The sequence below is a fragment of the Marmota flaviventris genome, chromosome 12 (genome assembly GCF_047511675.1).
Source record: "Marmota flaviventris isolate mMarFla1 chromosome 12, mMarFla1.hap1, whole genome shotgun sequence".
NCBI classification, from domain to species: domain Eukaryota; kingdom Metazoa; phylum Chordata; class Mammalia; order Rodentia; family Sciuridae; genus Marmota; species Marmota flaviventris.
The window spans coordinates 74,288,568-74,299,400 of record NC_092509.1 but is presented as its reverse complement, the minus strand read 5'-3'; the positions used below and the strand labels follow the sequence as shown (position 1 = coordinate 74,299,400).

General features: G+C 36.1%; 1 long non-coding RNA gene across 1 annotated transcript; it reads left to right on the top strand.

Annotated features, from left to right (window-relative positions):
* Positions 1-450: 450 nt before the first annotated feature.
* Positions 451-10,713, top strand: LOC139701410 (uncharacterized). The gene is made up of 2 exons (XR_011703984.1): positions 451-2,770; positions 7,498-10,713. It is a non-coding gene; the product is annotated as an uncharacterized lncRNA (long non-coding RNA).
* Positions 10,714-10,833: the final 120 nt, after the last annotated feature.

Sequence of the window (10,833 nt, the reverse complement as noted above, 5' to 3'; positions counted from 1 at the left end):
TCTAAAATGATCTTGTTCTGTCAGAAATTTTCATCTCTACTTAGTCTATTACTTGTGAAATGATTAAACTGTAATTTTGTCCTGAGGACAAATATTTTGTTTTGTTTTCCCCAGTAAAAGAGAATTGTGAAAATTGTCTTCTTTGATTTAATATCTTTAAAAATACTCTGGAGATCTCATTGACATAAGATTCTATTATTTCTGAAATAAGGTGTTTATAGCGAATTGTAAATCTTATTCTTTTGTAATATAAGATTAATTTATTTATATTTATTTATGTTAGTGAACATTTTGGTTTCACATGTAAAACAAGAAAACAAGCTATGTAAAGAAAAATTTATTTTCCCTAAATAGAAATAAATAATTAATCACATTTTTGTCTCATGTAGTATTTGAAATTTATTTTCTTAAATGTGAATATTTTATTTCTCAATAAGAGATTATCTTCCTGCCTCCCAAAAGTAGTTTAGAATATTGTCTTTTGATTATCCTCGGGTGAATCATTTTCAGTTACTTTTAAATTGTACCATATTGTATTTTCTGGTTACTGGTATTTTCCTTTTAGTTTATTATTTGTTATTGGTTCACTTAGAGGCAACACATTAATTTCTGTGTTCTTAATCTGCTCTTGTCATTTGTTGATTACATTTTAAGTGTTTGACTAGACTAGAATGTGCATACAACTCTACTAACAAAGATTATGTTTGCTTCATCTATTTTGTCAATGGTAGTAAAAAACTTTAAGATAAATTCCACATGCTTCATGAAATTTCTCTGTAAATACTAAAATATAAATTTTTAATAATAAGGACATTCTCATTCCTAAATGACTCTAGTTTGGCCAGAGTCACAATTAACAATATTAATAATTACTTTCATTAGTTTCTAATATTACAAAATTCTTTATGCTCTTCTAACTGGGAATGGGCAAATATCTACCTACTGATTCATTCCTTTGTTAAATATGAGGGCCTGCTCTGCTATCCTGCAACAACCTGGTACTTCTTAGAGTAGCAAGGACAGCACTGGTTCAGTTATTCCAAATAATACCACAGAGCCTACTATGTGCAGGTTACCATCTGTTAGTCTTAGGGTTCCAAAGATAACCGCAGTGTCTGTCCTCAAGTTGCGTATAGTCTACCACAGGAAGAATAAGACTCTATTTACTGAGAAAAAATGCAGACTTGAGTTACAGCACATACCTTATAGAACACATTGGGTGCTTACGCTGCTATCTGTTAAGCAAATGAGTGGTGGGTAGGGTGGCACTCAAGACAGGGTGCTGAGCAAGAGAAGAACAAATGGAATTCTAATGACAGGACTGGGAATGACAGTGAAGCATAATAGAAGTAGGAAGGGCTTGGAAGAGGTTGTGAGTGTGTTGTACATTCACTGTAGGAGTAAAAACTATGAAACTTGTGACTCTTTATTGTGCCTTGATCCAAATAAAAGAATCAATAGGAGCAGGTTTATAATATCAAGTATTTCAGATATTGAGGAATAGTGAACTTTGACTATATAATGCTTTGAATTAGCCTGTCTTACTAAGATAAGGGCAAAAGCTAAAAAAAAATAATAATAACATTGGAGGAAATAATAATTTGAGCATTAGGCATTTGGAGGAAGACCAAGATATTCTTGTAGGATATATATTTAGAATCTGTTGCATAAAATCTAACAATTTTCTTTTGTCTCCAGGTAATTTGTGAGATTGCACTCTGATTGCGAAGGTTGTGTGACCTTTCCCTCTTGAAACTGATCCTTATTTGATCTAGCAAATTGCTCACCACAGAAATTTGGTATACCAATATGTAACCACTGTTATTACAAGTTGAGCATCCCTAATCTCAGAGTCCAAAAGCAAACACTCCATGTTGAGCATCAGCATGGTGTCACAAATGGAAAATTCCACACCTGACCTCCTGTGATCAGTCATAGTCAAAATGCAGGCACATACACATTAAAAGTATTATATAGAATTACCTTTAGGCTATGTGTGTACTATATATATGAAACACAAATGGATTTCATGTTTCAGCTTAGGTCCCATGCCCAAAATACATCATCATGTATATACAAATATTCCAAAACCTGGAAAAATTCAAAATCAGAGACAATCCTGGTCCCGATCATTTCAGATAAGGGATATTCAACCTGTATTGATTTGGGGGAGCACTTGGATGTTAGCAGTTTTTTGTCTTCCTTGCCACACCTTAGTCCTGTTTTCTTTGGTCAATGTCCAGTGTGCAAGTGCCTCATTTTCCACAAACAGCCTTAGCTGTTTCCACCTTGCTTAAACCCAAAAGTAGCCTCTTCCATGAAGTCATTTCCCCCATTGTAGCCTGTTCCAGCAGTGGTGGGGGTACTCCTTATGCTCATTGTGAGAGGTGGTGCAGGCATTGTCCTTGCTCCCCATTGCCATCTCAATCCAGTGTCCACACACTTCTCCTTCACTTTGATAGGACAATTTACTAAAATATCCCATTTTTTTTCCCTTTAGTTCTTCCTCTTTCGATTCCAAGCAGGTAGAAGATAGTCTTCCTGCCACAGGGGACATCTCACAACATGAAAGCAGAACTGCTTGAAGACAATCTTCTTCCTTGCTATCCTCTGACATCCTGCACAATCCTCAAGAACTCAGCTGTTAGGATGGAGGAGAAACAGAACAGGAAGAAGGACGATGCCTGTGATCAGCAGTGACAGATCCTGATGACAGCCTCCAAGCCATGCATCCTGACTGTCTCTAATGCAGGGCGGTAAGAGCTCAGAGGTGAGTGATGGAAAGCGGTAGGATTAAAACTGTATTTTGAAGATGGAGCTGGCAGGATTCGTTAAATGATTAGACAAAGAATTTTTTTAAATGAGATGGAGTTAAGGATGATAACTCAAGTTTTAGCCTGTGAGAAATAGAAAGGGTAAGATGGCCATCTATTGAGAGTTTTTTTATAGCAGAAAGATCAGGTGTTTGGTTTTAGATTAAAGTTTGAGAAGCCTTTTAGATATCAAAGTGAAGATATTGTATAGGTTATCAAAAATACAAATCTAAAGTTCCATAGGGGACATCTAAGCCTAGGATAGATATTTGGGAATCAACAGTAAGAGAGAATGGGCCAAGGAACACAGCTAGAGAAAGGAAGATGAATACCTGGATATGGGATTAGGGTTACAACATGGAGGTCATTGGTGGCCTTGACCAGAACTCTTTCAATAGAGTGATTGTAGGTCGAAGCCAAAGTGGAGAGAATAGAGAGGGTTTCATGAAGGCAAGGTGGAGAGAGATTGGAGATAGCCAAACAGGGTAATATAGACAACTTTTTCAAGAGGTTTTTCAGAAAAGTTGAGGCACAGAAGTAAGATGCTCAGTGGAAGACAATGTGGGATTGGAGAGATTTTATTTTGAAATATGTGGAAAATTATATCATGTGATGTTAGATGATGTGAGGGGAATGGGGAAAATTGCTGATGTCCTTGAGGAGTTGGAAGGTGGTCAACTCTTCCATCTTGAGAAGCAGTTTGGCAGAACATGGATTCTGGGAATGGACTACTGGGACTCAAGTCAGAGCCCACTGCTTATCAGCCACATAAGTGGAGTCAACGTTCCTTGACTCCATACCTTTGTTACCTACCTCTGTGGGGTGGGGATGATAGCCCTACCTCCCTTATTGGGGAGAAATCAATAAGTTAATAAACAAAGGGTTTAAAATAGTGCCAGCCCCTTAGAAAGTTTTAGCCCTGTTGGTGTACAAATGGAGAACATGGCCTTAGGAGCAAGGGAGGCTCCTGTAGTCAGCAGGAGGGGAGGTAGCAGATGAGGCACGGCTCTGGATGGATGGGGGCATGCCACAGTGACTGCTTCTGGACATTTTCTTCATTTTGCTTCTGTTTCTTCAGTGACACAAAGCAAGGCCATCACAAGAATGAAGGCACACAAGGAGGTATTGTGGTTTAGGAAAGGAAGAGAAAGAAAGGACTAGATGAAGTCTCAGGAAAAGCAGTCCCATGGATTTAACTAGGATTGGAATGTTCCCAGGTGAATATAAGATAAAGTGAGTGAGGGTGTATACAAGAAAGTGATTAAAATATTGAACCATAGGCTTAACTATGGGAGTAGTGAGAAAAAAAGTTATAAGATCAGTTTTTCTGTAGGTCCTGATGAGGTTTAGATGTTGTTAGAATTGGGGTACTAGCAAGAATGAACTGAAATGGTAAGAGGTAGTTCAGGGAAACAGAGAACTGGTGATCAGAAGCCAGAGGTGCCCACACTTATTTTCTCTTCTTTCTGGACACACAGCTAGCCTTTCTGAGCACCCTTATAGTAAAGGGTGAACATAGGACTAAAGTCTAGTCATTCTCTAGTGAGCAGAGAAGATGCGTGTCATTTCTAGACCTGCCCCTAAAACATTCCCATACACAGTCCTGCTGCCTCTTTGTCTCTAATGATTCAGTGAAGGTGGATGTAGTAAACTAGGAAGTCATGTGATCAAGATGACATAGCCACAGAAAGGAAGGAGCAGGGGTTACTGCCCAGAGGAGAGCTATCTGCTGGTCAGGTACACTCCCCTTTAGACACCATATGAGGAAGGAATAAACTTCTGTCATGTTTATATTTTGCAGGTTGGTTAGTAATGTGATTGTAGTTAACATTACCTAAACTAATACAGAAGGCCTATAGTTTTCAGTGATTGAAGGGTTTTGACAGAACCATGGTTGTAAGAGTTGAAATAAAATGGTGCACAGAATTGGGAAACAGGAGGCCATGGAATATCTACATAGATGTTGAAATCACAGAGAAGCATGGGAATTTGTGCTACAGAGAATGACAGTGAGTTCAGGGCTAAAATATTTAAGAAATGTGGAGTGGTTTAGGGATCTAAAGATGAGAGAGAGAGAGAGACAGACAGAGACAAACAGATACAAATAGTGTATTCTCACAACATGAGATTCTAAAAGAAAGAATTCTGTGGAGAAGAAGGCAGAGTGGTCTCCAGGTAGCAATGTTGAAAAAAAGAATAGAATATCAATTTCATCTTCAACATGCTGAACCATCCCTAATCCGAAAATATGAAAGCTCCTAAATCTGAAACTTTTTGAGTGTTAACATGATGTTACAGGTAGAAAATTCTAAACCAGGCAATTTTATCTCATGTGTTTCAAAACATTATATGAAATTGCCTTTAGGCTATGTATATAAGGTCATTTTAATCAGCTTTTCATTAGTGTGACAAAAATACCTGACAAAAGCAACTTAAAGGAAAAGTATATTTAGGCTCATCGTTTCAGAGTGTTTAGTCTGTGGTTGGCGAACTCCATTGCTCTGGGACTGAGATGAAGTAGGGTATCTTGGCAGAAGGTAAAGCACAGCCAAGCTGCTCAGCTCATGGGAGCCAAAAAGCAGAGTGGAAAGATCCAGGAACAAAATATAATCCCCAAAGGCAGACCTCCAGTGACCTACTTCCTCCAGTCATACAGTTACCTACAGTTACCCCCTAGGAATCCATTCAAATTATTAAATTACTAGATGGATTAATCCCCTGATTAGGTTATATCTCCCATGGGCTCTGGCTCTCATGATCTAATCATTTTATCTCTGAACATTTCTGCATTGCCACATGGGCTTTTGAGGGACATCTCATATCCAAACTATAACAAAGGTTCATATGAAGCATAAATGAATTTTGTGTTTCCACTGGTTCTATCTCGAAGATACCTTGTGTATATGCAAATATTCCAAATTAAAGAAAAGTCCAAAATCTGAAACACATCTGATCTCAAACATTTCAGATGAGGGATACTCAACTTGTGCTGTGTAGAGAAAGGGAGAGCAATGAGAGAGATCAGTGCTTATCAGAGATTTGTTTGCAAATTCAAACCCATGTTGTGGCCCTCTTCCGCTTCTCATCTTTGCCATCTTACTAATTTCTGGACACTCAACCATATTTATTAAGGGCTTAGAACCTGGATCACTATCTTCCAGCCATATTAAAACCTGATGATGACTTCCTATTGACCAGGGCGCTTCTTTCTAATACCTTCACCTCTGGTTTTATTGACCTTCTCATCTCCAACAACCTCCTTTGCTCTACCTAAATCACTTATCTCCATGAAACCTGTTTTTGCTTCTTAAATCCATTAAGTTCCAGGTCTTCAATTCTGCAGACACTTCAATGAAATTGACACAGGTACATGACAATAGATGGGAATCATAATCTTGAGCTTATAACTATATATTGCTATATTAAATTATATTCTTATTATATTTCACATAATCATATATTTAAGTTTTTTATATTTGTTCCACATCTAGACTATTGCTACAAATTCATATAAACATCTCTCTTTCCAGTTTCGTAGTTTAGTGATGCCAGTGTATCTTATTCATCAGTTTCCTCCTGTGCTGATATTTCCTTTTTTCTCATCTAAAGCAACTTTTGTCCCCATTTCAACTTGCTGTGCCTCAGAGGCTGACTGTACTGGGATCTGGTGATAGGCAGAATTGCCACAAGTCCTTTAATTTTTGTTGCTTCTCAAGGGCCTCGAAATTTCTCCTTTGTTTCCTTTTTTTAAAAAAAAACATGACATAAACTCTATTTTATTTAAATTTTACAGCATTTTTATACAGGAAGTAAGTATATAATCATCTCCATTTTACAAACTAGGAAAATAAACATAGAGATGCTAAGTGATTTCAATTCTGTCACCAAAGGTGCTTGTCCTTCCTCTTGCTCCTTCTCTCTTCCAGAAGCCACACCTTTTAAAGACCAGCCGTTCCAAGCCCCTCCCCTGAAGTCAGTGCTCTGGTGTACCATGACTTCTTTTCAGTATTTTTGTGTTTAGGGTAGACTTTTACTTTCTGGCAATGTTTTTTTGGAGCAATCTGAGGGCTGCTGCTAGCTTCCCCTTTTCCTCTTTTATGAAGCCTTTCCTCAGACTGCCCTTGCTCATCACAGAGGCTTTTGGGAGAAGTGTGAGATTGCTGGGCTATTTTTGTTGTTGTTTTCTCACAGAAATTTGAAGCCTGGCCTTGTTCAAAGGTCTTGTTTTTATATGACCACATATTCTTTTAATGTGGCCATGGAAAATCAAGTGTAGTCATAAGTAATTAGTGGGAGTGCACACTGGCCAAGCTCTTTTAGAGGGAATTTTGCAATATTTATGCATTTGACCCAGTAATACCCTTGACCCAGTAATCCCATTTATAGGAATGAACCCTGAAGGTTCTCTTCCAGCCAAAAATGTGCATGTACAAGGTCATTAATCTGACTTTATAATTTTAGAAGATGAGAAATAATTTAAGTACCCATACATAGAAGGTCAGCTCAGTAAACTATATTATACCCAACAATGGAGGTCTATACAGCAACAAAAAAGAACAAGGAATATCTCTATAAACTTTTGTAGAATTGTCTTCAGACTATATTGGTAAATGAATAAAAATCATATGAAAAATACTATAAGAAAGATTAATAAAAAATGTGTACCTGTTCTATTCATTTGCAGAAAAAGAAACAAGAAGGATAAACTACAATCAGTGATGTTGGTTAGATGCAAGGAATGAGCAAGAGTGAGCCAGAAAATGATGGGGAAAATGAGAATGGGAAATATTGTGTGATTTTAATTTTATCATCTTTGCCTCACATATTAAAAATTCAAGTAACTATAAGCAACAAAAAAGGGAAGGAAGAGTAAAAGCCATAATGAAATACAAATGAAAATTACTGTGTTTCAAATGAATAACACAACCACATTTAAAAGGAGTCCGTGAGTTAGAACTAACTTAAGTAACTTCAGAACACAGTAATTTTATTATACAATAAAAAGGCTCAAGACAAAAAGAGTACATAAAATCACTGGATTCTATTTAGTAAAATTGTTTTTCATAGTAGTATTGGTTAGCAATCCCAACACTATGTTATATGTATTCTAAGGTGGGGCAGATAAGTAAATATATTATGGCTAATGAGAGTCAGCTTTCTTACCATTGTAGAAGAGAGTTAGAAATAAGGAAAAGAGGAATGTTTGCATGAAGACTGTGATATTTAATTGTAACTTGTGTTATGAAAATGAATTCATTATTTTGAACATAAAAACACATAGATATACACACATGGATTTGTAGAGGGGATAGGGAAATAGATATAAATATGTGTATGCATATCTATGTTGATCAGATTCTCCAGAGAAACAGAAGCAGGAGGATGGAGACACACACACACACACACACACACACACACTCACACGATTTTTTTCTTGTTTATGGAGACCAAGTAGTTCCATGAAATGCTGTTCACATGCTAGAGACCCAGATGAGAGGGTGATGTAATTCTGTCTAAGTTAAAATGTTCTCAAACCAGGGGAACCTAATAGTGTAATTCTCAGTTCAAGGCCTGAGAACCCACAGTGGGGAAGGGAGCTCTTGCTGGTGCAAGTTCTGGAATCCAAAGCCCTGAGAACCAGGAGTTTGATGTCTGAGGCTGGGAGAAGATGGATGTCCCAAGTCAAGAGGAGAGAGCAATAATTCACCCTTCTTCCACCATTTTGACCTGTATGAGTGGGTGCTCAATGGATTGGATAATATGTGCCCACATTGGTGAGGATTATCTCCTTTACTTAAGATTACTGAGGCAAATACTTATCTTTTCCAGAAACAGTCCCACATACTTACCCAGAAATGTTTTACCAGCTCTCTAGGCATCCCTTTACTCTGTGATTTTTGACACATAGTTAGCAAGCATGTAATACATGTATATGATAAATATTACATACAAATCTGTAGTACATGTGTATAATAAATATTATATGTAAATCTGTCTTCTCAGAAAGCCTAGAAGAAATGAGAACCCATATTCTGATATATAAATACCTGTCCCCAGTGAAAAATCAGAGTTCCCTGGAGAAATGGTTGATTTCAGGGCTGTGGCAGGAAAAGTAGATAAGCTTAAAATACTTTCCAGGTATCAAAAATTAAGGGTTCCAGAAATAAACACTTTAAAAATGATGCTGACATGTCAAAAAAGACTCAGAAGCCAGTGTCAACAAGGTCCCACTAAATCTGGGAAAATTAGAAAAGAAAAAAATAAATAATGATGGTAAGAGATTTTATAACTTATAGAATTACATAAAAATTTGAGTCCCTACTGATGTAAGTGAACAAATACATGAGAAGGAATAATTCTATATTAATTCATGACACTGAATTTTTAATTAAATTTTTTTTCAAAATGAAAATTTTATGCCCAAATGCTCTATTGGTAAGTTCTGACATTTAAGGAAGAAATAATTCCAATCCTAACAAACTCTTTCAGAAAAGAGAAAATACTTCCAAATTCATTTCTTGAGAGCAAAGACAACAGATAAAGAAAAGAGAACTACAGACCAATATCCCTATGAAGATAGGCAAAATATCCTTAAAAAAATTTAGCAAAGCAACAAGATAGTCATGTGCTGAATCATGATGTTTTGGTCAAAAACAGACTACATGTTTGAGGGTAGTCACATAAGATTATATTACCTAGGGATGTCACAGCCACATTAGTTTGTAGATAATTTTTTTCAATGTTTAAAAAGAAAGAATAGTAAAATGCAAAATATTTGAAATATAAAACATAAATAGAGAAAATCAATGAAATAAGAACTGGGTTTTTTAAAGAACTCAATAAACACCTACATTTACATTGATTTATCAACAATCAAAGGAAAAGGCAATACCTAGCAATAGAATACATCACTCACTACAGAACATAGCCATTAAAAGAAAAACATGAGAATATGATGGAGGTAATTTATGCCAATAAAATAAGCAGATTGGGTGAAATGAACAAAATCAATGAAAGACACAAATTAACAAACCTGATCCAATCAGTGATACAAAACCTTAATAATTCTATGTTAATTCAAGACATTGAATTTTTAATTAAAGATTTTTTTCTCAATAGCATTACTTCTGCAGTGAACACAGTTGAAGAGAAAATCATTTCACAATTCTTAACTATTTTTAATCAACTCCCTGAATCAGGAAGTACTGCCTTCCAATTCACTAATTTTCTCTTCAACTGTGTCCATTACAGAAGTAATGCTATTAATTGAGATTGCAATTTGAATTGCTAACCTCGTTCATTGCCAATATTTATAATAGCTTTTTATCCTCTTCAGATCTGCCTGTATTTTTTATAGGGTCCTCTCCTTGTTTAGTTTTTAATGGTTGTTAACCTTTTATTATTTCTTGAACATACTTATTTTGATGTCTTTATCATACCTTTCTATTAAAAGGAATTTCTTACTGTGAATTCCTGTCCAAATGTTGATTTTTGTCAGCTTCTCTCACAACATTAGATTTCTTCACATTTTGCTGTTGTGATTTATAATTTTTAAGTCAATTTTTGGTTTTGTTTCATTCTTTTGAAGATTGCATTAATGTTTCTAATTTCTCACCTCTTCCCTTGCTTAGAATCATACCTGGACACCTTTTGCCAGAGACTTTTCAGTACTTCCCACTGTAGAAGATGGAATATACTTCACTCCATAGTTGTTGAGGTAGATTGTGTGATTTGCTTTATTCAATGGAATGCCAGCAAACATAAAGCAAGCAATGATTTTAATTGTCTTATTTGAATTAGCCTCTTCTGATCCTACTAACTATCCTGAGAGGATCATGCAGCAGGATATCAGAATAAATAAATAAATAATAAATATGCAGGGAACACACCTGCAACCAGACTTGAAGTCCAGATCCAATCCTGTCTCCTAGTTGCATCCCAGCTCCTGTTGATCTGAAACCTAAAATGAAGAAAACTTGCTTTTAAAAGGCACTGAGATTTTGAAATTGTTTACATTATC